Genomic DNA, 27,971 nt, shown 5'->3' on the forward strand with positions numbered 1-27,971 from the left:
CTGTGCAGTAATAGATGTAAACAGTAAACAATAGTGTTCTGTGTAACTAACAGATGTAAACAGTAAACAATAGTGTTCTGTGTAAGTAACAGATGTAAACAGTAAACAATAGTGTTCTGTGCAGTAATAGATGTAAACAGTAAACAATAGTGTTCTGTGTAACTAACAGATGTAAACAGTAAACAATAGTGTTCTGTGTAACTAACAGATGTAAACAGTAAACAATAGTGTTCTGTGTAAGTAACAGATGTAAACAGTAAACTATAGTGTTCTGTGTAACTAACAGATGTAAACAGTAAACAATAGTGTTCTGTGTAAGTAACAGATGTAAACAGTAAACTATAGTGTTCTTTGCAGTAACAGATGTAAACAGTAAACAATAGTGTTATGTGCAGTAACAGATGTAAACGGTCGTGCTCTGACAGCAGCAGTACAGTGTATGTAAGGTGTGGTTGTTGTTGAGTGTGCGGTTGGCCAAAGCTAAACAGGTCAGAATGGAAGGGTGGAAGAGGTAGCGAGTGAATAGCTGCCGTTAATTAATTACAATTCCTTAATCTTCATTTTCATATGTGGGGTGGGCAACATCGTTACTGTTATTGTGATAAATGATGCCAATCTATTCATGATTTAATGCAGTTATATGGAGCCTAAATGATAAGTGCAGAGTAAAAAGTAGCTGATTGGACACTGGATGTTTTGATAATCTGATTTTACTAATATCTTTTTATTAATTGCTTGATTGTTTATCTTCTATTCACAGGGACACAGCTAAAATAAGAAAGGGCCATACCTTAACAAAGTTGGAAATATATAATAGTCTAAAATACCATTGTAAACTGTAGCATTGACATTATTCTTCATTGGAAGTAAGGGGTCCAAACCCTGAAAAACAGTCGTAGACCATTATCCCTCCTCCACCAAACTTTACTGTTGGCACTAGATTCACCCATCAAACTTCCATGTAGTCAAGTCAAGAAGCTTTTATTGTCATCCCATCTATGCACAAGTACAGAAAGGAGCCCAATTTCATTATATATATATATATATATGTATGTATGTATGTATGTATGTATGTATATATATATATATATATATAATGTGTGTATGTCTTTTTTTTTTTGTAACAGTTAGCTCCGGCCACATGAGCTGATTGGTTGAGAGGCGTCTAATGGTGCTGTTATTTCACCATAACATCACAGGTTTTTCACAAACACTGTATCACTCCGCTGAGACGCCGTTGCTAAGCAACAACTCTGACAGCTGTAGGAGACGCTCGAGCCATTTGAACGTTTTTACTTCTCACTTTGCCACAAACAGAAAACGGACGCTGTTAAGATCACATCTGACCGACAGCCGATTCGGTCCGACTCTGAAGACGAGACAACGCTAAATTCCCAAACTGTCGTCACCACTGAGCAGCTTTTCAGTCGGCAGCTGTGACAGAAGAACAGCTGAACAACCTGGAATCAGCCAGAAATGAACCCGACACCATTCGCCAAACTAAACGGGCTGTAAGAAGCTTTACAGACCAGCTGGAACAAAACAACATTAATACTGATCTGGAGAAACTGACCAAACTGAGCTGAACCTGCTATGGGGTCAGTTTTACGGCTCAGTCTGATTTGGTCCGACTCTGAAGATCAGACGCGTCTGGCGAATGGTGTTCATCAGCTTCTAAATAACTTAATCAAATGTTAAGTAAGCAAATTTTCCCCAAAAAGGTTGACCTCCAGTCCTTGCGAGTGTATTTGTTTGACTTGCAGTTTGTGACCTGCATTTATGTGTATCAAAATGAGATGGATTTACTGTTTGACTGGCAGCTGTCGGCCTTGGCCAATTGCTCAGCTTGATATCCTGTCATCCATATTTCATCACTTCTAGCCAAGATTTTGCTTGGCTACCTCGAACATGGTTTTAAATTGGATGGGCAGAAACTTTGAAACAATCAGCCTTTCTGATCTCTGAGTGAAAATTATTCATGAATTGTAGTGGCGTTTCTCGCAGCTTCCGCTCAGCTGGGATCGGCCCAGACACAACGGGGTGAGAGCTGTCTGACCTCAGTGTGGCTTGCATATGCAAATATCTCAAAGGTCAGTGCGTTGGTTGGACTTAATGGCTCATGGACAGGCACATCCGCTTCCTGGTAGGTTTGAACAGTGGCAAAGCGGCATGGACATGGACTTGGTGAATAATGCATTTGAAGCGGAGTGTCACCAGGGTTTGTTGCGGGCGAGCCACTAACGAGGCGTGTAACATTTCCCTCCATGAAAAATCTCCACTGGAAAACATTCAGGCACTGTGAAGGTGTTAAATACGTCCACGTACACACAGACACCCGGAAACGACACACACACACACACACACACACACACACACACACACACAGGCATGGTGGGCTGGTTCTGTGTGGTGTCACTCTATGCTAATAGCAATGTGCACTAACCAAATGAGTTCATGACTCTCAGCAGAGGAGCTGTGTTTTAGAGGATGGCAGCCTGTTTTAAAAACCAGCACACCAACGCAAACATCTGCCCAGACCCATGCTAAGCGTGGACATGGACTTTCCAATGCAATGCAGAATAAGTGTGAAATCAATATGATGTTCCAATATTCTCCCCGGGTGTATTTTGGTTCGTCCATCTGAATTTTCGAGACCAAATCGTAAGGCAAATTATTCAGTAACTGCATGAAATGAATGTAAATTTGTATTTTATTTATTTATTTATTATTATTTTTTTATAAAAGTTCCTCAAATGAACAGAACGTGTGTTTTATGATCTCCACATGTCACTATACGCTCACAATTCACTGTTGAGAGCCAAAAATCTCCGCCGCTCTTTGTGTTGTTCTCTAAAAGTGATGTTTCCAGAGCAGATCTCTGAAGAGACGCCGTCTGTTTGTAGTTTAGAGCCCAGATTTGGGGAAAAACGGGTCGACTTTCAGTAGAAAAACAAACTGAGTTCAGCTTCTTTTATTATAAGGGTTTAAAATGACGTCACCGTCTATTAGACTGGAGAGAAGAGCTACAGCCTCACACGACGCCCAGCTTCTGAATGGAGCTGATGGAGCATGAACGTTATGAAGAACACGACCGAGTGCGGTTTGGACCCACCGGTGGTCCCGAGGAGTTAAAAAGGTTATTACTCAATTTCGTCTTGACTAATTCTATTCAATTACTAGCTTGCTAGGCTGAAGGCTCCAAGAAAGCACTACCACATCTTTCCAAACTGCCACTAACACAACATTGTTCACAGTTGTTTATCATCTGGCTGACGCTCTTATCCAGAGCGACTCACAATTTGATCATTTTTACACAGGTAGGTAAAGGTGGTGTTAGGAGTCTTGCCCAAGGACTCTTATTGGTATAGTGTAGGGTGGTTACCCAGGTGGGGCACTGAACCCCAGTCTACAGTGTAGGAGGCAGAGGTGTTACCCACTACACTAACCGAGCACTGGACATATCTTGCCCACCCAAAGACAGTGGGGCCAGTTACACCATGGATGCCTGTAGCGTTGCCCGGGCTCCTAAGTGGTGCAACCGTCTAAGCATTGGCCAAATTGTCACCAGTTGGCATCTGTTACTCCTCCTCCAAGCATGTTGGGCTGTCCAATGACACTGTGTTAGCAGCAGTTTGAAAAGATGCAGTGGCGCTTCAAAGAAGGAGGAACACATGCTAAACTTCCCTAAGTCCTAACAAGGGGGCAAGATTGGCTGCAACCAAATTGAAAGGAAAAAGGAGATAAAAACAGAAGATGGTGAACCCACTTCACTGATAAATGGTAAGTCTTCTTATGCTCTGGGTCTCCCAAAGCTTCACTACTTCTATAAGCATTGTAGTCCATGCGGTTGTTGAATAATATGCCTTAGTATATAATAAGCCTTGGGTTTTAACGGGTTAATTGAAATTCCGATGGCTCATTTTTAGCCTTACTTTTTAACCTGAAGCTCACACTGTGTTGGATGATTGAACACATGAAACCCAATAAAATCAATTGTTTGTTTAAATGAGACGAAGGACCAGTAAGTAGTAGCAGCATTCAAATACAGTGTGTGTGTACATACCTGCATCATCATAGAGCTGCAACACAGATCAGCCAATAAAAAAAAAAAAAAAAAGGAAATTGCCAGTGGTGTGTTTGGAGCGAAAACCAGCCAAATCCGATATTGGCCCATTCCGATTGTGCATCCCAAGTAATTACATGATTTATCACATAGTGAGTTTTACAATGAATCACATACACTTTCAATTTACAATCTGACTAGACGTTAGAAACACTTCTCTGTCAAGAAAAGCCAAAGACGTCCTAATGGTCTATCTCTCCAACTTCCTAACTTGTGCCCACACTCACCTACCCCAGTGTCCCCTCGCACAGCGGAGAAAGGGGGTAAACAGTGCCTTTAATTAAACCTTTCAGCACGACTGAACCTCAGCAGCCTTCCCTGACCACCACCATCTTCTGATTTCCATCTCCACCCCATCTCCCAGTCTGTTCATTTTGGCCCTGGTGTTTGATTGTTTGCTTGTTTGTTTGTTTGTTTGTTTGTTTACCCTCTCAGATAGAAGACACAGTTGAACGCTAACTTTGAAATCCATTACCCGCTGCTGTGCGCATGCTAAGGTTTTGGCTCGTGACCAGACAGACTGAACAAAGACGAAGCAGAAAGGATGGAGAGAAAGGCGTATACACACACTCAGACGCTAAGCCCAACACTCCAGAGCAAACTTTTTCGGTCACAGTTCAAGAGGAACAGCTGGCAAAACGATATCTGGAACAACGGTCTGATTTACCATCCAAATCTCACATTTCGCATTCTGTCACCTCCTGCCATCTCTCGTACGATCCAGACTGAGCCGAGCCTGTCTGTGTTGACAAGAAGAGTGGAAAAGAGCACTGAAAGCTCTACTTAAGGAAGGGTAAGCGCTGCATCTGCTACTGTAGTGATAGTTCACTTCATTAGCTGTGGGTTACTACACTACACTACACTATTGGCTGCCATGTGGAGAACAATGCTGATCGATTCAACTGAGAGACTTATTGTATTGTAATGTTTCCTCGGTTGCATTTGAGTTGAACCAGTCAGAATTAAGACTAAACTGCTGTTTTCCACAGCCCTTCTCCACATAAACCCACATAAAATGTGAGGTAAATATTGTGTAAATGTGTGGTAACATCACTGTAATGTGTGGAAAATATTGTGTAAATGTGTGGTAACATCACTGTAATGTGTGGTGAATGTTGTGGTGTAAACGTGTGGTAACATCACTGTAATGTGTGGAAAATATTGTGTAAATGTGTGGTAACATCACTGTAATGTGTGGTGAATGTCGTGGTGTAAACGTGTGGTAACATCACTGTAATGTGTGGTGAATGTTGTGGTGTAAATGTGTGGTAACATCACTGTAATGTGTGGTGAATGTTGTGGTGTAAACGTGTGGTAACATCACTGTAATGTGTGGTGAATATTGTGGTGTGAACGTCTGGTAACATCACTGTAATGTGTGGTGAATGTTGTGGTGTAAACGTGTGGTAACATCACTGTAATGTGCGGTAAATATGGTAGTATAAATGTGTGGTAACATCACTGTAATGTGTGGTGAATGTTGTGGTGTAAACGTGTGGTAACATCACTGTAATGTGTGGTGAATGTTGTGGTGTAAATGTGTGGTAACATCACTGTAATGTGTGGTGAATATTGTGGTGTGAACGTGTAGTAACATCACTGTAATGTGTGGTGAATGTTGTGGTGTAAACGTGTGGTAACATCACTGTAATGTGTGGTGAATGTTGTGGTGTAAACATGTGGTAACATCACTGTAATGTGTGTTGAATATTGTGGTGTAAACGTGTGGTAACATCACCGTAATGTGTGGTGAATGTTGTGGTGTAAACGTGTGGTAACATCACTGTAATGTGTGGTGAATGTTGTGGTGTAAACGTGTGGTAACATCACTGTAATGTGCGGTAAATATGGTAGTATAAATGTGTGGTAACATCACTGTAATGTGTGGTGAATGTTGTGGTGTAAACGTGTGGTAACATCACTGTAATGTGCGGTAAATATGGTAGTATAAACATGTGGTAACATCACTGTAATGTGTGGTGAATGTTGTGGTGTAAACGTGTAGTAACATCACTGTAATGTGTGGTGAATATTGTGGTGTAAACGTGTGGTAACATCACTGTAATGTGTGGTGAATGTTGTGGTGTAAACGTGTGGTAACATCACTGTAATGTGTGGTGAATGTTGTGGTGTAAACGTGTGGTAACATCACTGTAATGTGTGGTGAATGTTGTGGTGTAAATGTGTGGTAACATCACTGTAATGTGTGGTGAATGTTGTGGTGTAAATGTGTGGTAACATCACTGTAATGTGTGGTGAATGTTGTGGTGTAAATGTGTGGTAACATCACTGTAATGTGTGGTGAATGTTGTGGTGTAAATGTGTGGTAACATCACTGTAATGTGTGGTGAATGTTGTGGTGTAAACGTGTGGTAACATCACTGTAATGTGTGGTAAATATTGTGGTGTAAACGTGTGGTAACATCACTGTAATGTGTGGTGAATATTGTGGTGTGAACGTGTAGTAACATCACTGTAATGTGTGGTGAATATTGTGGTGTGAACGTGTGGTAACATCACTGTAATGTGTGGTGAATGTTGTGGTGTAAATGTGTGGTAACATCACTGTAATGTGTGGTGAATGTTGTGGTGTAAATGTGTGGTAACATCACTGTAATGTGTGGTGAATATTGTGGTGTAAACGTGTGGTAACATCACTGTAATGTGTGGTGAATGTTGTGGTGTAAACATGTGGTAACATCACTGTAATGTGTGGTGAATGTTGTGGTGTAAATGTGTGGTAACATCACTGTAATGTGTGGTAAATATTGTGGTGTAAACGTGTGGTAACATCACTGTAATGTGTGGTGAATGTTGTGGTGTAAACGTGTAGTAACATCACTGTAATGTGTGGTGAATATTGTGGTGTAAATGTGTGGTAACATCACTGTAATGTGTGGTGAATGTTGTGGTGTAAATGTGTGGTAACATCACTGTAATGTGTGGTGAATGTTGTGGTGTAAACGTGTGGTAACATCACCGTAATGTGTGGTGAATGTTGTGGTGTAAACGTGTGGTAACATCACCGTAATGTGTGGTGAATGTTGTGGTGTAAACGTGTGGTAACATCACCGTAATGTGTGGTGAATGTTGTGGTGTAAACGTGTGGTAACATCACCGTAATGTGTGGTGAATGTTGTGGTGTAAATGTGTGGTAACATCACTGTAATGTGTGGTGAATGTTGTGGTGTAAACGTGTGGTAACATCACTGTAATGTGTGGTGAATGTTGTGGTGTAAACGTGTGGTAACATCACTGTAATGTGTGGTGAATGTTGTGGTGTAAACGTGTGGTAACATCACTGTAATGTGTGGTGAATGATGTGGTGTAAACGTGTGGTAACATCACTGTAATGTGTGGTGAATGTTGTGGTGTAAACGTGTGGTAACATCACCGTAATGTGTGGTGAATGTTGTGGTGTAAACGTGTGGTAACATCACCGTAATGTGTGGTGAATGTTGTGGTGTAAACGTGTGGTAACATCACTGTAATGTGTGGTGAATGTTGTGGTGTAAACGTGTGGTAACATCACCGTAATGTGTGGTGAATGTTGTGGTGTAAACGTGTGGTAACATCACTGTAATGTGTGGTGAATGTTGTGGTGTAAACGTGTGGTAACATCACTGTAATGTGTGGTGAATGATGCCTACTTGCCTACTTGTTAGCAGCACTTTTGTAACCACTCCCATACATAACTTTAATCCATCAAGCGTATTTAAGAGGTTACATTCACCAACTGGCAGCCCAGGCACTCAGAACAGAACATGTAAGGTACAGATTCAGGTTTTATGAGGAGTTTGTTGTTTTTAAATGTTGTTTTTAAATTGTTTTTAAATAAAGTAAACAAAGTTTAACTAGGTTTGGTTAGATAGCTAATAGTTGAATTTTTTTTTTTCTGGAAAACTCTTGATTTTTTTTTAATAAATAGTGGAATACGTTATTTGGAATACACTAAGGTTGGTAGCTGGTGTACAACATAGCACAAATGTTTATAGCACTATAGTAGAATAAACTACTATTACAGGGGAAAGTGTATTTATGTTGGCTTCCCCTAATTAGAGACGTTGATCACTTTCCAACTCCAGCTAATAACGTTTGTCACGCATTCCGCCAGTCCTCAGAGGGGTAAGAACTACAATCCCCAGAATCCTCTGGGGGATCAAGTGACAGAGCTACTTCCCTCACCCTGTGTCTGCGTCACATGACTATGACAGGCTAGTATATAAGCCCGAGCTTCAGCCAGAGTCAGTTGAGAGGTATTGCTCTCCCTGTGAAGCTGCTGAGCGTTTAGCCCCTGGTGTGCATCGTGTTTTTGACCTTCTGCTTGTTGTTTCTCTGATTCTGTTTTTTGGGTTTGCCCTTTTGTACCTCTGCCTGGCTCATTGGATTCATGTTTTTGACCCATCACCTGTTTCGTGTGGATTGGCCCTGGTCTGTTATAGTCACCCTTAATACTTCACTGTGCTTACTGGACCTGACCCCTGCCTGTTCCCTGACTACGCTGTACATCCCTGATTCTTCTAGTAAAGCCTCACTTGTGTTTTCAGACCGTGAGCCTCTGCTTTCTGGTTACACGTTACAACGTTCAGCCCCAAGCCTCAGGTTCTAATTCTATTATCCCCATTGCACCAAATTGTATAAAACAATAAGCCTTTTTTACGGCTTCCATATTCAGCTATATTCACAGTGCAGTGAAAGTATGCCTGCCAGAGAAAAGCAAGGCAGAACAAATGTGGAGCGGACCACTTTATGGAAGAGTATAGCAATAACTTGTTAAGCTAATAAGGTTTATTTTATGTTGGCTTTGGTGGAAGGCTGCTCTACTGCTGATCTGGCACTGCATCACCCAGCATGACCAACATACCAGCATCCAAAACACAATGTATGCTGGCTTTGATGGTGATCAGCGTAATAACATTGACTGCTGCTGACCAGCACATCAGCATCCAAAACACAACATATGCTGATTTTGCTGGTGACCAGCTGTGCTGGTCTATGCTGGTTTTCCTAGCAGGGGAATGTTTTTCTTAGAAATGTACATGCACACTAACATATAGCATTAGATCATAACTAGTGAATGCGAAATTGAGTCTCCAGCTTTATTAGCAACCTAAGAATAACAACAGAATATCGTTTAGAATAAGTAGAATAAGTTTTCATATCTATTCCAATAATAAATTGCAGTATATTGTACCGTAGATCCCTGCTGGTGATGCATGGCCGTGCAGGGCTCCGTAGTGTCGTACACTCCTGATACACATTAACCAAAAAAGTGTCAGATTTCTTCTGTTAGGTAAAGCATTGATTTAAAATGCTTAAGGGTGTCGATACTAAAACTGTATGTAGTTTAATAGTCAATTTGATTGCAGTGCCAGTTGTTGCCCGTCTGCTTCTGCTGTAAAGCATTGCTTCTGAGCTTACATCACTCTGTACACTGAGCTTTTGTTCCTCCCAGAGTTTAATGAATGCTGCCCCAAATATAACTCCAGTACTGCATTGTGTGGAAAAGCCTTTTATTGCTAAAAAATCCTGTCTATAAAATGAGTAACAGCCAGTTAATCAGCCTCGGTTTTCACTTTATATTAACTACATTCAACTAGATGAGGTTTACAGGCAGCTAATAAGCTACCGAGCTGGTTCAAAAATACTGACAAACAGGCTCTAGATTTAAAACTGCATATACAATAAACAGTATCTTATATAATATATATCGTAAATAATGTAGTGGTTGGTTAGTGTAGTGGGTAACACCTCTGCCTTCTACGCTGTAGACTGGGGTTCAATCCCCACCTGAGTAATCACCCTACACTATACCAATAAGAGTCCTTGGGCAAGACTCCCAACACCACCTTCGCCTCCCTGTGTGGAAAGTCACTCTGGATAAGAACGTCAGCCAAATGCTTTTCTTAGGAATTTTGACTCTGCATGATTTTATGACTGTACCTTATCCACAGCATAAACTAATGAGTTCCTGAAGTGACTCTAATATACTGTAATTTATTTTATATTGCTTTCTTCATGTCTTCATATACTTTCTCATAGTTTTATGACACTATCCTCTTCACTGTACATAGTGGTTGGTTGGTTAGTGTAGTGGGTAACTCCTCTGCCTTCTACGCTGTAGACTGGGGTTCAGTGCCCCGCCTGGGTAACCACCCTACACTAGAGTCCTTGGGCAAGACTCCTAACACCACCTTCGCCTACCTGTGTAAAAATGATTAAGTCGCTCTGGATAAGAGCGTCGTAAACATAGGCCGGACGCTCAGACGTCCACTGAGAATGATGTAATTGTAGTGTTTGCCCCTGAAGTGCATCTTTAAGAATATAGTGCAGTGACGTTGCGGAAAAACACAAGCAGATTTACGAAATAGATCATAAGTGAGACGTACATCCAGAAATAAGAGCGCGAGATGAGTTTTCGAGGCGAGGCTGTGGTCCATTACATGCTTGACAGGCTAAAACAAAATGACTCCATCTGATGAGCGTAGCTTGTGCTCCACTGAGCTACAGATGAACTTGTTTAATGAGTCGGCCCTGGTGGGCAGATATTAATAGCCCAGCCCAGCGCTGCTAGCGCACGCGTTCATTAGCGTTATTACACATGGTACGGTGCATGCGGAGAAAGCTCTGGGGAACTACAGCTGTTTGCGCATGATTTACTGTGGAACATCATGCAGGTGAAGACGTTGATTGCTCGTATGTATGTAGCCGAAGGGATTAGACACGAAATGCCAACCTACGCCATGTACCCAATTGGTCACTGAACAATGCCGCAACACTGACTAATCCTATAGTGTAAGATTCTGGCAGGTTGGCGTGCAAAGTGTGAACACAGTCAATAACATAGAGCATATAATCCTGCTATTCCCTCATAATCCATATTAATCTGCATTCATGTTGGCTACTTTGAAGCAACTACCTAAATTAAGCAAAAAGAGCTGAAACAGAGTTAATCGTATATATAATTGATTTTCTTCAGCTGTTTATGCTGGTCTGGCGGTAGTCTAGCTGGTCACCCAACATGGTCACACTGGTTGACCGGTGTACCAACATCCAAGACACAAGGTCAGAGATTTTCGACCTGTGGGTCGTGGCCCCCAGTGGGCTGTGGTTGTTCTCCCAGGGGGCTGCTGGTGGTCGCTTTTCATCTTGAAGTCTAAAATTTCAGTATATAGTATACAGTCCAGTATATAGACATTCAACCAAGCCAGCTGTTTTACATTTCGCTGGTGTCGGAAGAAAACGTCGCATCTCCAAACGGGCAGCTTTACAGGAGAAGGAAAAAACATTAATAATTAGAATAATTAATAATAAAAACATTATGGAAGTCAATGTAATCCGACTTTTTTTCGGTGTAATTTTGAGCCGTTTCTATTTTCAAACTATGTCAAAAACCCGAAAACAACAAAAATGGGCCTACGAGGTTTTCTTATGACAGCAGCGATATGCCAAAAAATATTGTTGTGATAATTATTTGCAAAAAATGAAACATCAAAAATACCTCAATACTGAAGACAAGCTCAGTGAGCGCTCTGACAAAACACATGACCAATAAAGCCACAATAATGGAAAGCATCTTTCTGAGCATTTGGAATGCATAAAAGGCCAGAAACAGGCATATAATATAACATAATATAATAATTCAGCTTGTTCGGGCTACTGTTCATGTCCCCATGGCTGTTCTGGCCAATTTATTTATTGACTGGCTCTTTTCCCATAAACAGCCAACACGTTTAATGTTAACGTTACAAGCTTTTCCATTTATTTTATAACTGCTCTTCTTAATAATCTCCTTCTTTATAACGTCTCTAGACTCGCTCACATTTAGCAGGCTGAAGAATCTCCACAAGGGGGTGCTAGTTGCTCTCTGATAGCTTGTTGTGCTTGCATCAGTGACCGAGTGTATTCTCGCTAGACACTTGCAGCCATGCAGATTCAACATAATGATAGTAAAGCCAAAGTTCATGAGATCAGAATCTATTGATCCAGAGATTTAGATTTGGGATAAGGATGAATTTTGGATCTTTGGAACATACTATATGCTGTTTACCCTGTTTTGTTTACAGTTGAGACACAGCCTAAGATAAATAGCCTTAGACTCTAAGCTGCGTTTGCTTCTGACATTGGTTTCTGGCAACACTCCATGGCCCACAGCCTCTTACAATGTAGAACATTTTGTTTGTTGTAAGCAGAAGTTTCAGTAGAGACGAGAGACTGCCTCGCATATATGTCTTTATTTTGGAGGTCGCAGGAGGTAAGGGTCACTTGATGCGGTCAGGACAAGTGCTCTCCAGTGCAGGCTTTGATACAATGAGTCCATGACTGCTTTCACTCTCTCCCCTAACGACCCCATTCAAACCCCGCCCCCCCCCGCCCCCCCGCCCCGTCTCTCTATTTTTTTCACATACTCTCTCAGACACTGTCTCAGCCTTCCTAACAATCATCCCTCTCTCCCGCTCTGTCTCTCTTTCTCTCGCCCCTCTCCTCCGAGACCGATTGAGAGCTCTGCAGTCCGCCTGCATTAGACCCAGTGGACTTTTATCGACTCTAATCATGTGATGGGCTTCCATCCAAAACTACTGCCACGACGATCCCACAGTAAACGCACACCGATTCTGTCACCAATTTACTTTGATTTATTAAAGGAACTTTACAGCGTTTTTCAACCTAATCTCTAAAGTCCGTTACTGTGGACCATCATTTTCCCTTAGAAAAGAACAGAAAACCCGTTGACCTGAAACTTGCTTATGATAAAAGCCAAAGAGCGGCTGCTGCATCCAGTCGCTGAGCTGCTCTGCAAGCTGGAATTTTCGTGGAACACTTTAATGAACTCTTCAGTCGGGTCACTGCGAATGAAGCTGTCAGTCTGTACAAGTCTTTCTAAGAATGGGACTCGTTTTCCGCATACCAGAGACACCAGAGTACTTTACATGTTGCTTTCGAATGTGTCGCATATGTGGATGATGTTTCCAAAGACAAGTGTAGCTGCACTTGTGACCGTAATGTGTTCAGATCTAGTGGCTGAAGTTGTTGGCCTTTATTCATCGTTTGTATTCTGTCCAATGTGGTCAAATAAGCAAGTTTGTCCAGCAGTTTTGTTGCTCGACAGTTTCGTCCTTGGTCCATCCATCACCAAAGTCAAACTCGGCGTTTGCAAATGTCAGTCATTTTCTCCTTTCAACAAAGATCAAACCGCCCTCGGAGCCACAGTATTTCATTTCCCTTTTACCATCTTGGCTGTAAATCTGTCTCAGTATGAGCTGATGTCCTAGTATAGGCTAAAAATATAATAATATAAAAGAAAACACGGATTTACTTTGCTCTGCTTTAAGCTTCAGCTCGGCTGTAGCCGCTTTTCTCGCATTCCCAGCAAATTCCACTCAGTGTTTGACTTTTTGCATCAGCTTCTCATTCACCAGCTTTCCATTCCACCTTAAATGATGCAGCGGTAACATTCGATCATTTAAGGTGGAACAGGAAAATTCGGACAAGAAGCTGGCAGCGAAAAGTCAAACATTAACAGGAATTTTCCACTTTTGAGGAAAAGTTTCCTGCTGGAGATGCGAGAAAAGTGGCTAGAGCTGAGCTGAAGCTCAAAGCAGAGCAAAGCAAATCGGTGTTCTCTTATATACGCTGTACAACTACATCATTTAAGACCTTTTAAACTGTGTTGAACGATCAGCACAGCTTTATTTTACTGTAACGGAGGATTATTTCATTTTTATCTACCAATCTAATTCAGCTGTGGAGCTGCAACTGGGCAGTAAAAGCCTCATGTTGCTGACCCCTGGTGTAAACTAATGCTGCAACTATTCCATGGGAATTCCATTGAAAGACATCTTACTCCGTGCTTTTGTTATATATTGACACCACCCAAAAAGTAAACGATACACAGCACAGATAGCCTCCAATAAAACATGATAATACACCATACAATCATAGCATTGGTCAGTAGGGGGAGCAGTGCACTGTCTGCTTGAGCTTGAACTCTGCTGACAGGCGCTGCCACTGGCTCTGGAGGCGCTGAACGCTGTCGTTTTATTGGCTTCCTACCACAACATCCATGACTTAGGGCGTGCTTCCTATGAATAATTTGTATATGAAATACTCGTAGGCTGGCATTTGATTTCATTCACTGGAGCTGATTCACCTTTTATGCTCAAATCTCTGCTGATTTCTACTCTGTACACATGTTTAATGAATCAGACGAAGAATAGTTCGTGCAGCCTTAAAGGAAATAAAATCTGCGTCCTTTTATGCGTCTTGGATGAACGCTGAATATTATTCCTCTCTCTCTCTTGTTATTTTTAGATGTTTGCCTGTGTTTTCAAAGCCAGGCTTGTGAATGTGAACGCTGAAGTCCTTCATCACCTGTGAAGGACAGTGCACAACCGCCCACACACATCTGGCAGCTTTCAACTTTACCAAGCAAAACATACGTAACTCGCTTTCTCTAGTTGGAAAAGGTTTTATAAACCCAGCGCCGACACTACTTAAATAAGCAAAAGCAGTTGCTTGGGGCCCTGCTGCCACCAGGGGGCCCCCTAACAAATTCACCGTTATATTGACTAAGACGCTCGAGTGGGGGCGGAATAAAGCCGCTGGTTAAACGTCTCAAACAAAGCATCATCTGGAGCCAAGAACTGGAAAAGAAAAGGAGGAGATGAAGAGAAAACCCTTGCAAATAAAAGTGTGTGATGATGTTAGGCCATTGGTTTTGGCTTGGGAACGGGAAGAAGTGGATCTGAGGTCTTTTGGATCTTTTAACTTCACAAAATGTAATAAACACAGACGGATAACTCAAATCATTACACAAGAGTAGTTAATGACCTCCTCTGTTCATGCAGGTTTAGACACTCTGTGGTTAATCCTCAAGCATTTGCACACAAAAGCGTGATGAACAGCCGTCACGTGAATTTATGCAGCCTAAATATTTAGAAGGTAAAGCGTTTATAATGATATAAAGCAACGTGTTGGCCACTGACACCAGGGTTGGATCCAACTAAGCTGATTGCAGTACTTGCACCACTGGTCTATCACAACTAAGCTGTATTGTGTGTATAAAGAGAAAAAAAGCCGTCCTCCACTTCCAAGGTCTGGCTGTCTGGGCGCCTCTGCTGCAGTATCACTGTGTTAACACTACTGTCAAGTAAAACGGCTCAATGGCACTTTTTCCTTCCCACCGTCAGTTGTTTGTGCTTTTGTGTAGTGTTGGGACTGTCTTTAAAAGCTGATGACAGGTATCTAGTTCCTCTTCACATTTTTTCTTCCTACTGCCATCATTTCAGAAAACAGCCCTCCATTTCACTGCGGCGGATCCATGCGGCTCCATAGCAACCCATTGAGCGTCCCTGCATCCGTCATCCGTGACACGGATATAGAGCCGAGCTGTGAGGGGCGGAATCTAAAACTAGAGCAAGTTTAATGAGTATCTGTCTCATTTTCGTACCTGGCAGGTGGCGCGGCTGTACGCACCCCCTCGTCTCAACGCTGTGAACTCGCTGTGGTCCTACAGGCACCGCGGGCCGACACTCGAGGCCTGGACTTTGACAAGCTGGTGGCAGAGATCGCTGGATCTTTGAATGAGACCTGAGAAAAGCCAGCGCTGCTCTGGGATGAACATGGGATTTGTGGGATGTGTTTGTAGGAAAGCTCAGCAAAAGCAGAAGAGACAGCTGTTCAATAACACACTGTAAAGTATGGAAGTCCAAGGTAGTTGGAATTTTCTGGATTGTTATCCTGAGATAACATCTTAATTTTTTTAAAGTTTTGTTTTCTAGAGATAAAAAAAAAAAGTTGAAAGGCTAATTATCTTGTTATCTTGAAATAACAAAAGTTTTGAGATAGCGAGCTAATTATCTTATTATCTTGCAATAACTATTAATAACAATAACTAATATCTTGCGATTATGAGTTAATTATCTTGTTATCTCAAGATAACAATAGCTAATTATCTTATATTGAAATAAAAAAAATGTCTTGAGATAATGACAAAGATGACAAAGTTGTTATTTTGAATGAACGAGTTAATTATTTTGTTATATAGAGATAACAAAAGTTGTTATCTTGAGATAATGAGTTGTCTTGTTATCTCAAAATAACAAAGTTGTTGTCCTGAGATAAAGAGTCCATTATCTTGTGATCTTGAGATAACAAAGTTGTTATCTTGAAATAACGAGATAATTATCTTATCTCGAGATAAAAAAGTTGTTATCTTGAGATAACAAGTCAATTATTGTGGTATCTCAAGACAACAAAGTTATCTTGAAATGAGTTATCTTGTTATCTTGAGATAACAAAAGTTGTTATCCTGAGATCATGAGATAATTGGCTCGTTATCTCAAGAGACCAATCCAGAAAACTATAGCAACAGGTCTTGGCCTCGCCGGACTTCCACAGTAATGCAGGCTGAGTTATTATGGTTATTGACAAAAAGCGCATAGCTGAGATGAAGAGGAGGAGGTAACAGCCGACCGAACCCAATCTCCACACTGAATATGTATAAAGTGGGAGATGTAATATAATCAATATGATGAAGTGTAATCATTATTTACACCCCCAACCCCGCCCACCAAAAAAACAAAACATTTTCAGACCAAATTTTGGATTTTACTGAAACAACAACACAGAAGGCCACTATATGCAAACGAGTGACCCAAAATCTGATTTTCTAATCTGTTATTTCTTTGGTTTGTTTGTCTGTTCAGATCTTTATGCGCAATCAGTCAAACAGCTCAGCTCCTAAACCGACCCCCATACGCACAAGAGCAGAGCATCACGCGCCTCGTCCAGAGATAAACAACCAGAGAACGCCAGGAGGATCGGCTTCATCTTCACCAGCATCACAGGAGCCATCATGAAGCTCCACTGACCGACAGCTGGGCTCATCACCCAGAACGTGTTTGAGGTATTGAGCCACAGACACGTTGGTTTGCGTCCTCAGATTCTTTCAACTTTTTATGGACTCTGCAGACTCGGTCTCGTTCGGCCCAACCTCTTCCAACGCTGAGCGGCTGTGATGAGCCTCTTAGTTCAGAAACATCAGCTTAAATGTTGCAATGTTTTCTTTTTTTTTCTTCCCTTCCTCAACCAGATTAGGTGCAGTTGAGCGCATGACGGATAATTGTGGACCCTGGATGTGTGGTTGTGCTTCCTTCTCCTCTCCACCAATCGGAGTGTCTGGCTCCTGCTGTGGGAGGGGCCTTGGCGGATAAAAGGATCACCTGTGGCCGGTTATGGAGAGAGCATGTCTGAGACTCCTAGCCAAAGTCTGCCGTAGTCCAATTGTGACGATGTAGTCAGTACCATGTCTCTCTTGTGTTCCGTCTCTTTCCCCTTTCCAGCGCGGAGCGTGGGCAGGCAGGTTGGGCGCGCCTATACATTGGCATTCCTTATAATTGCTGGACTGTCTAGACACACTTGGTAAGGGGCGAGTGCCCCCCGCTGTGTTTTGGGACAGGGTTTCTTTGTTCATTTCTTTGTGGCTGGTTGGACTTTATTAGTTATTGTTTTGCATATTGAATGCTTTGTTATTCTTTGTCTTTTTTCATTTATATTTAGTTTGTTTTACTTTACCTGTTCTCGTAGGTGATGCTCCTGTTATGTGCAGTTACCAGTGGGAAGCAAAGTGAAAGTTTTTCACACCTGCTGTGTGAACCAAGCCTGAAAAACACGCTTCTGTTGTTTCCACTGTGTGCTGCTGCAAGCAGGTCAGGGGGATATCAACAGCAGGTACCACCCTCTCAACTACGTCTTTGAAACCGTCTGTATTAGTGTTACAAATAGCTTCATTTTTTCCCCCAAAGATTTTGTGCCTTTACTCTGTGCTTACTTTGCTATTGTTTAGTTTGTGCACCCCTGGTAAAGGACTAGTAAAGGACTGGTAAAGGACTGGTAAAGGACTAGTAAAGGACTGGTAAAGGACTGGTAAAGGACTGGTAAAGGACTGGTAAAGAACTGGTAAAGGACTGGTAAAGGACTAGTAAAGGACTGGTAAAGGACTGGTAAAGGACTAGTAAAGGACTAGTAAAGGAATGGTAAAGGACTGGTAAAGGACTAGTAAAGGACTGGTAAAGGACTGGTAAAGGACTAGTAAAGGACTGGTAAAGGACTGGTAAAGGACTGGTAAAGGACTAGTAAATGACTGGTAAAGGACTAGTAAAGGACTGGTAAAGGACTGGTAAAGGACTGGTAAAGGACTGGTAAATGACTGGTAAAGGACTAGTAAAGGACTGGTAAAGGACTGGTAAAGGACTAGTAAAGGACTGGTAAAGGACTGGTAAAGGACTGGTAAAGGACTAGTAAAGGACTGGTAAAGGAATGGTAAAGGACTGGTAAAGGACTAGTAAAGGACTGGTAAAGGACTGGTAAAGGACTGGTAAAGGACTGGTAAAGGACTAGTAAAGGACTGGTAAAGGACTGGTAAAGGACTAGTAAAGGACTGGTAAAGGACTAGTAAAGGACTGGTAAAGGACTGGTAAAGGACTAGTAAATGACTGGTAAAGGACTGGTAAAGGACTGGTAAAGGACTAGTAAAGGACTGGTAAAGGACTGGTAAAGGACTGGTAAAGGACTAGTAAAGGACTGGTAAAGGACTGGTAAAGGACTGGTAAAGGACTAGTAAAGGACTGGTAAAGGACTGGTAAAGGACTGGTAAAGGACTAGTAAAGGACTGGTAAAGGACTGGTAAAGGACTAGTAAAGGACTGGTAAAGGACTGGTAAAGGACTAGTAAAGGACTGGTAAAGGACTAGTAAAGGACTGGTAAAGGACTGGTAAAGGACTAGTAAAGGACTAGTAAATGACTGGTAAAGGACTAGTAAAGGACTGGTAAAGGACTGGTAAAGGACTTGTTTTGTTGATTTTATAAGAAAATGACTGAGCACATCCTCAACAGAGAGCACACTGCACATTTTACAGTACAGTTACTGCTTATTTACAGAATTTTACAGTTTACAGCCGTTGTTGACCATTCTGGCAGTGGTCACGGGAAAACGTCTAGGTGGATCACTCAATGTGGCCGGGCAGGGGAGGTACCACCTCTGCTTAGCTTGAGAAACTGATCCGCTTCCTATGCACTGCTTGTCCAGTTTGAGTGTGTTACAGTGTTGAGTGTGGGGACTTTACGTATTGCAAACTCAAACAGTCAAATTTGATGCCTTGTCTCTGCTGCTCTGTTATACTGTAATCTGTGGTCAGCCACTCTTTACAGAACTGACTCTGTGTTTTCTTCCTTTCTCTGCCGAGTTGATCAGCTGCCCATCCTGTGCGTCTCATGCTGTTGGCCCTTCTGCCCTGATCGGGTGCCACAGCTGACCAGCCCTTGGCTTGACCACCACCGCTGCTGCTGCTGCTGCTGCTGCATCATCATAAACAAATCAAATCAGCCACTGCTTTCTTTTTATTCCCCACTTTGTTCTATAAAACTTCATAGTAACAATATTTCCTGTCCGGTGTCGACCAGACGAGGACGGGTTCCCCTGCTGAGTCTTGGTCCCTCTTTTAGGGAGTTTTTCCTTGCCACTGTTGCCACTGGCGACGCTCCTGGGGGCTCAAACCCGGATTTTCTCTTTTCTTTCTTTCTGTAATACTGATTGTCCTGTAAAGCTGCTTTGTGACAACACCTGTTGTAAAAAGCGCCGTATAAATAAACTTTGCTTGCTTGCTTTATGAAGCCGGCCGCTTCAACTGTTTAACCCGTAAAAAAGTCTTCTCTGAATAAAAGTCTCATTCGGTGTAACAGGTAACCCTCACCTTTGAAAACATGCCGGGCTTGAAAGCCAAGAGGAACAGGGTTAGTGTCTTTTTTTATCACCGCACTTTAGAGATACGACTATCTGATAACTTGCTGTGGGAAGCCACTGATGTAGCAGCCCTCAGATTACACGATTTCACTTGGGCTACCTGGAAAGTTGCAAATGACGTTCCATCAAATTATCATTGTCCCAGTCTGAATTCCATTTCCGCTCCCCGTTAATTCAGCCCGGACGCGGGTCAGGCTGCGAGAATCTCGACTAATCACAGTTCCCGATGGATGATCCTGTGGATGCTTTGATGAGTCGAGGTATTCAGGTAATCCAACAAGGCTGACCTACATCTCATCACTGATTCCCCAATTCATAATATCCAGCAGCGTAAAGGCTTTACTGGTTCTTTGTCCATATTGTGCAGCACTACAACATGATGAATCATAAAGCTGGAATCAGTCCAAGGCGTCTCTTGTGTTGTCCATAGCCCGGAGCGCCAGAGAGTACTCAGGGAATTCTTCACATTGAAGCATGGCTGAAGGGCATGAGATTCATTTCTCTGTAACAGTATGACACACATCCATTGCGATGAATATAGATGGCATAGCGGTTGTTGGTAAAGTCAAAATATTTCTGCTCTCTCTCTGTTTCTGTTTGCTGAAGGACCAGGTTGAGGAGCAGGACTGAGGTTGTAAAAGGGGGTGACAACTACCCTCACCCAATGAAAATGACCTGGGGACACTGGCTTATTCAGTGTGTTGCAACACAGTACTGTTGGGCAGTGTTCGTAAGGCTGTGTGAGACCTACACACACCCATCATGGCAATTACAAGCTGCACTGTTTAAGATTTTTTGGTAACACTTTCTATAAATGTCATGTTTGGGAGCATCTGTAAACACTTTCATAACATTATAATGCATTTATAAGTCATAAATATTTATAAAAATGCATTATACGTTATAGCCATGCTTATTATGCATTATGAATTATTAAGTACTGTTCATGATAAATTATAAGAGCTCATAAGCTGTATTAGTCCGCTCTGAGTAAAGTGGAGCGTGCTGGACTAAAGCCTCCTCCAGGGTTCAGACTGAGGCTTCAAGTTGAAGAATTTACTGAAGGATTTACTGAAACACTAAAACACAATAAAGCTCATTACAGGCTTCAAATGTCAGAGTTTAAACTAGAGCAACATCAGAGTTTCACCCAATGTGGGAAAGTCAATGTTCACCACTGTTAATGTTCACCACTGTTAATATGCACCACTGTTAATGTTCACCACTGTCAATGTTCACCACTGTTAATGTTCACCACTGTTAATGTTCACCACCGTTAATGTTCACCACCGTTAATGTTCACCACTGTTAATGTTCACCACTGTTAATGTGCACCACTGTTAATGTGCACCACTGTTAATGTTCACCACCGTTAATGTTCACCACTGTTAATGTGCACCACTGTTAATGTTCACCACCGTTAATGTGCACCACCGTTAATGTTCACCACCGTTAATATTCACCACCGTTAATGTTCACCACCGTTAATGTGCACCACCGTTAATGTGCACCACCGTTAATGTACACCACTGTTAATGTTCACCACTGTTAATGTTAATATTTAACTTGTTAATATTTGTAGCCATGTTTATAATGCCTTATGAATGCATTATAATATGTTATAACTGTGTTTGTAGATGCTTACACGTTAAGATATGGTGTCCATGCACTGCTCCAAGTCACCCTGTATAGCCTGAAATCAAGACGGCAGCCAAGAAACTCCACAGCCTTGCTGGCACTGCCTTTGGTATGTAGTCCTGTGATTTGTGGGTTTACAGCTGAACATTTCAGTCGGTGGGCTACGTTGGTAAATGCACCTCATGCATTAGGTAGTGTTACGACTGATACCCAGCTAGCTAGCCTGCTAATATCAGCCATTCATTGCAAGCTATGTGTCCAAATATAATTGGCTGATCGTGATAAAAGCCATAAGTAAAAAGGCCGTTTTAAGGTTGATTTCAATGTGAAAGTGCACTAGGAATTTTAAATCCTCCTCAGTAAAACCCATTTCCACCCCTGCGTGACACAACATCAAAAGACATTGACACAACATTGTGTCATGAGCCTTCTTGGTTGAAATTACACAGCACATAATACCTGTTATAACAACTGACTTATATATATATCTTATATCTTTATTTCAAAATGACATAATCCTAATCATGCAGCACAGCTTAAATCTAATAACTGGTAAAATGAAACACAGAAAGTGCTGAGGTTCGTTCAATAAGCCTGACTTAGCAAGCTATGTCATCAGCATTATGTCACCGTGACGTACACTGAGCTACAACGTCTGTCATTTCATCCCAGAAAGTGTTGGGACGCCTAAAGTCAAGTTGACATAAATATTCACATCAAAGTTGAAGATGCAAATGCAGTCTTTATGACAAATGACACCTATTGGAACAAGTGTGTATTAAGGTGTATGTAGATCTATGTCGTTTATGTAGGCGCCATGTAGCCTAAGTGTTATCCGACTACACTGATATCTTCCTCCAAACTTCACCATTGCTGTGATGCAGTACAGGGTTAAGCAGCCTTGCTGTATAACAGCCTACCAAGGAAATAGTGAAGTCAAATGAAATATTAACCAAACAGCAGCATATAACCTCAATATATACTAATTATGGAAACAGAACTAGTATTTCCAAGCCTGTAAAGCTAAATCACAACCACACAGCCATGAAAAAAACTGCAGTAGTGACATAAATGATGGTATTTTCAACAGGTCCAGTAAATAAATATCAAACTGGCTGATAAGATAGTTAACAGGGGATGAACCAAGCGCAGCTGTATCTAAGAGGCTTAAACCTGGCATTATCCACTGGCAATTCCGAAATGCTGCTACTGCAAGGAATCCCAGATGATTCCTGTCAATGTAGTTTGAAGGACAGACTACCTGCCATGATAAAACGGGAACTCGAAGCTTAGGGGGCCCACTAGAGCCTCGGATACACTACACATCCCTTAAAGTCTTAACAGATTATAAAATGACTGAGATTGGGATCACACACTCCCGAACGGAATTCACTGAAGTCTCTCGAACTCTCGCGCTTATAGGGCACTCAAATAAACAAACATGCAGCTGCTGCTGTTTATTGTGCTGATAAAGTAAAGAACGTCTTTAAGTGAGAATCATGGAAAATGTGATCACTGGAATTTTTTAGCTTTAAATATACACAAACATAATGTCTCATGCCTTAAACTCAGCTCAGAATAAAGCTTCACTCCCCACGGGAGAAACTTTTGCCATTTTTCTTTGTTTACTTGCTGAATTTTCTTCTTTGGTGCTCTCAGAGTACGTTGGCTGGTGAACGAGTCCTTTAAGATTGAGTCATTGACCAGTTTACACCAGATTTTACTCAGAGTCGGGTTGAAAACATCATCAAACGTGCGATACACTCCATCTGGTCTGAAACGCGATCTGGAGGCCAAACATCTGAGCCTGCACCCCTCAAACACGACTCCGCTCTCTCTCCAACTGTCGGCTCCCACTGACCCAGAAATCTGCCGACCAGCTCAGACTGAGACTAAAATCGGGGTAGAAGTCATCGACTGTACCCCTTGCTTAGGCCAAATACATCCTGCACAAGTTATGCATGTTCGGACAGTATTCCCGAGGAGATTAGACATGTGGCCATCTACTTGCATACAGAAGAACAAAGTCAAAACTGGACATCCAACCAAAATGAAAGACCTAGTCGATTCCAAAACTGCCCCCATCAGATAAACAGCGTTTAAAGCTTTGACCTCTGAGAGGGAGGAGAAGATCAAGCTGCTTCAGATCTGAAAACATCCACAGTCCATCCTTCCACTGTGAGAAGACCACTCAGCGCCGTGGGTCTGAAAGGACGTGTAGCTGATGGAGAAGAACCTCACTGAGAAAAGGAAATATCTAAAATGTATAGAAATGAGTTCATTCGGCCTGTGTGTCCTACTGTATTTCAGACCAGTGGGAGAAGTTATGTGCAGTAATCATGGTGTGAACGGGCAAGTAAGAAATATGTTAATTCCAGTAATCAAGTAACTCGTTACATTTCCCGGGAGAAAGCGGAAGTTTCTGCATAAGCCATACGTATAATAGCTGTTTACAGTGCCTTTAAATGCAAGACCGACTGAAAGTCAGTAAATGGATATCATTTATATATAAATATTGGTCTGTCTCCTGTAGAGTGATGTTTGAGTTAGCTGTGTGTGTCTGGGTGGATTATCTCTGTGCCGTAAGAGGCGTTAGGACTCGCTGCCTATTCAGCCTGAGGCTCTGTATATCCTAACACTCGCTCTATCTCTCTCACTACTCACACACACACATATGTGTGTAATGAAAACTCACTATCTCAACTGATGGCTTCGATAGTGCCACCACACACCCTCACCAGCATCACAAACACAATGAAAGGCACACAATAACCGCCACACACACACACACTTTTATTGCCCCGGGCAGCCTCTGAGGCCCACGGTTTACATTCCCTGTACCAGCCAGTGGCTGTTTCTCGAGCAGAGCAAGATCATAAACATGTCATGCATAGAACTTGCTGATGCTTAAGCACTGAGACGACTTACACAAACAGCTTCTGTCTTCAGGTACTTTTCACATAAAGGCACATCAGCACACACTGTCGATGACTGCCACTAATTTTCCGCCCTAAAATCCTATGATCATCGTTTTATGGTGGAATCTACTCAACGTCTCATCGCTGCCCACAGAAAAAGCCTGCATCTCCAAAACAGTGTGGTGCTGGCGAAGGAGACGACAATGGAAAATAGGAAATGTTGCGCTTTAAACGAGAATGTTGTTACACTGAACAAGCAGCAAGAGAGACCCGCTGAAACAGCCAGGACAGCAGGGTGGCCACTTCTAACCATACACCTTCTGTTCGTGGTGGACAGTAGACCCACACAGCGCAGATAACGTGCACATCTTTCAGCAAACAACACCTTATTTGCAATTAAACGTCTCTCTGTGCTTCACCAGGGCCTCTTTGCATGGCCACTCTGTATGGCCACACGTCCTGAGTGCCCACAGTAATGTGAGCCAGTAGCTGGACACAGCAATACTAACATTCGGGTGAACAGGAGAAGACAAAGCCTTCAATGTAAGTTGATGTAAAGTGGCTTTATTTGGTGGTTCTGGAGAATCTCTGTTGATACATTCATCATGAGACATTTATATAAATGTAAGCAATGTAAACGGAGGGCAGAGAAAGAGGGGCCTGGGTTCGATTCCCCGGCCAGGTGATCAGGGTCCTTCCCCGTGTGACTGTGTATGTCTGTTAGTCTGGCCTGTGATGGACTGGGGACCCATCCAGGGCGTTTCCCTGCCTTCCGCTCTTTGACTGCGGGGATAGGCTTCAGCACCCACCACGACACAGTGACATTAGATAATGTAATGAACAGATGAACACTGGCAAAAAAAGAAAATACATGTTTTTATCGGGTTTGTTTTGCTTTGTTTTGTTTTGGGGGCAGCAAATTACTGTGAGCTTAACACTGAACTGTACAGCAAAGCATCACGGCATATGATGGCAACCTCGAGTGGAAAAGGCCTAAACATTTGAATAAAAATCTGTTTTTTCATTCTGATGATTCAGGTTCAAATGCAGAAGCGCAACAATTCAACTTTACACCCCACCCTTTCAGACTTTCCACCTCTGTGCTTCTGTTTCAGAGCCAGTACTTGACCACACCACAGACTCTGGGTTTAATTTACGGGTCACATATTTTAAATTGCTCCTCGCTTCCGATGCAGTGCACTATGTAGGTCATACCATAATGCCTTCTACACCGAAGACGTGCAATATATGTTGAATAAAATGACATTTATTCTTAGCCAAATGCTACACAAGTCCTTTTCTAACAACAGAAGCTATTGCTTCCTCACCTATGCAGTGCACTACGTAGGGAGTAGGGAGCCATTTGAGATTCAGCCATAGAATTTAAACCTTTCTAAAAATGTTACGCACTTCAATCGAAGTAATAGTAATGTAATAAAACCCTCTTGAAGACTATGGAACACCATATCCAGAGCTGAAAGGGTGGGTCTGAGAGTCTGGGTCTGAGAGTGGTACTGCACCTCTGCAGTTACACCCTTCCACTGAGGTGTTGACCAAAATATTAATGTTGCTCAGTGGAGTTGCCAAATGAACGTATGTAAAGATGTGGTCAAATCAAAAGTTGCTGAGACCTGCAGAACCAGCTTCGTCACGTCCTCGTCGCAGCACTCGGCCTGCACCGCAGCTGCTAAACAAACATGAACTGCTGAGGCTATATAAAGAGCGTTTTCACACTTGGACCATCTCAGCATCTCAAGTGGACTCAGAACACTAAGTCACAGTTTTCTGTGCATATGTACCGTATCTTATGTTTGGATTCCTCTACACCAGACGTCACTAACAGGCGGACCACGGTCCGGGTCCTGAACCAGATGCTGTCCTATGGGGACCTGAGTCTATAACCAATCAACTAAGGAGAATTATTCAATTTCGACAGGGTGGTCCTATTTTCATTGGTGTAACATTTCTAGGATTTACGGTGCGGCTTTAGCAGCCCGGGAGACTCACAGACCAATCACGTGCGTTGTAGAAATCACACGTGACCCTACTCGGCCAATCAGATCTGTGAATTACGTTGAGCACTGAGACTCGAGTGGGTGGCATACACACGGGGGAGGGACGAGCCGAGAAACAGCAGTCAGAGAAGAAAGTGAGCCTAATAATTTCACATGACGTGCTCTAAAAAGAGAAACCTGACAAATATTATTGAAATATTACTGAATTGTACTTCATGTCATTTGCCATTCAGTTGTTGACCACGTAAGATGTTGATATAACTACTTACTTAAACAGTAAATGGACTGAATCATAATGCTTGAGGAAATTTTCTTTGACTGGACCTTACTGAGTTTTAATTAAGGACCTCAGCTCTACACTGAGACGAACTAAACTCAGACTAGGCCTCATTTGTAGTTGTTTTGTGGCCCCATTCATTCATGCATTGTTCAATCAAAACAGCCACAGTCTGCTTTGTGTTTTGCTTCACAGTTACGACCACAAGGCTTATCGTACAACAACAGCCAATGCCTTCCAGCAGCGCCGTGAGTAAAAAGTGACTACCCCACTTACTACCTCACTATTTTCAACGGGATGTGCGGCGCAGACATACATTCTCACTGTACTGAGCTCAGAGGAAAGCAGAGTGGGAAATCAAGTCTGCCTTGCAGATGCACAGGGTCATATAGAATAAAAAAAATCAATTTTAGTGCAAATGGCCAGTGGAAGAGCAGAAGGCATGCCTATATGCACTACCCAAAATTTGATGTTATCCTAGGTGGGGTCTGAGTTCTGAAGAAAAACAACTGGTCTGATATGCTGAAGACCAAAGAAAGCACAGTTTGCTTACATTGTGAACACAAATAGTACCGTGTTCATCTGCAGCTGGCTCCTTTTCAGCTTCATGTTAACAGAACTATATGTGAAACCAACCTAAGAAATGTTGAGCTAACTGCTGAAGCTACTCTCCATTATAAACTCCATGGACAGAAAACCTCAGGCTACTGCAGATGGCGCTGCATGAGGATGATCGGGCTATAAAGACTCGCCGGGTGGGTGACAGGATTCATGGATTGAGAAAAGGTGGTACAGTCCAGTGAATGTCTTGTTCGATGTGTGGAAAATGGGCTGCAAAGCAGATGTTAACGACTGGAAAAAGGACTGATTGCTTTTGGGCACCAAAGGCTCCAGTGTGAAGGGAGTAGCTGAGTTTGCAGGTGTATGGAAGTGTCCGGTCATACGGGTCACCCAGCAGTGGCAAAAATCTCAGCCTACAGGAAATTCTCACCAGAACTGTGGCCGAAAGACACAACTGATTAGTCAAAGGGGACTCATTTTTTTGTCCAGTGAGCTTATAATGTCACTCCTGGAGCGAAACCCTGTATCCCCAAAATGGTCACTTTACATGACCAGGCAAAAGATGCTTACATTTATTGTAAGTCAATGTAACCAGGCTTTGTTTTCCAAGGAATTTTGCACCATTTCTTGTCGTCCT

The 27,971-nt window shown here is 42.3% G+C and overlaps 1 protein-coding gene and 1 long non-coding RNA gene across 2 annotated transcripts in view; one reads left to right on the plus strand and one right to left on the minus strand.

Moving 5' to 3' along the window:
* The window catches only part of LOC108413574 (glutamate receptor ionotropic, delta-1-like), a 606,899-nt gene that overhangs the window by 355,479 nt on the left and 223,449 nt on the right, over window positions 1-27,971 (minus strand). The window lies entirely within an intron of this gene.
* On the plus strand, window positions 4,547-19,527 carry LOC119264187. The gene is made up of 4 exons (XR_005130852.1): window positions 4,547-4,916; window positions 15,580-15,835; window positions 16,831-17,030; window positions 17,217-19,527. It is a non-coding gene; the product is annotated as an uncharacterized LOC119264187 (long non-coding RNA).

Source organism: Pygocentrus nattereri, chromosome 10 (assembly GCF_015220715.1).
Source record: "Pygocentrus nattereri isolate fPygNat1 chromosome 10, fPygNat1.pri, whole genome shotgun sequence".
Taxonomy (NCBI): domain Eukaryota; kingdom Metazoa; phylum Chordata; class Actinopteri; order Characiformes; family Serrasalmidae; genus Pygocentrus; species Pygocentrus nattereri.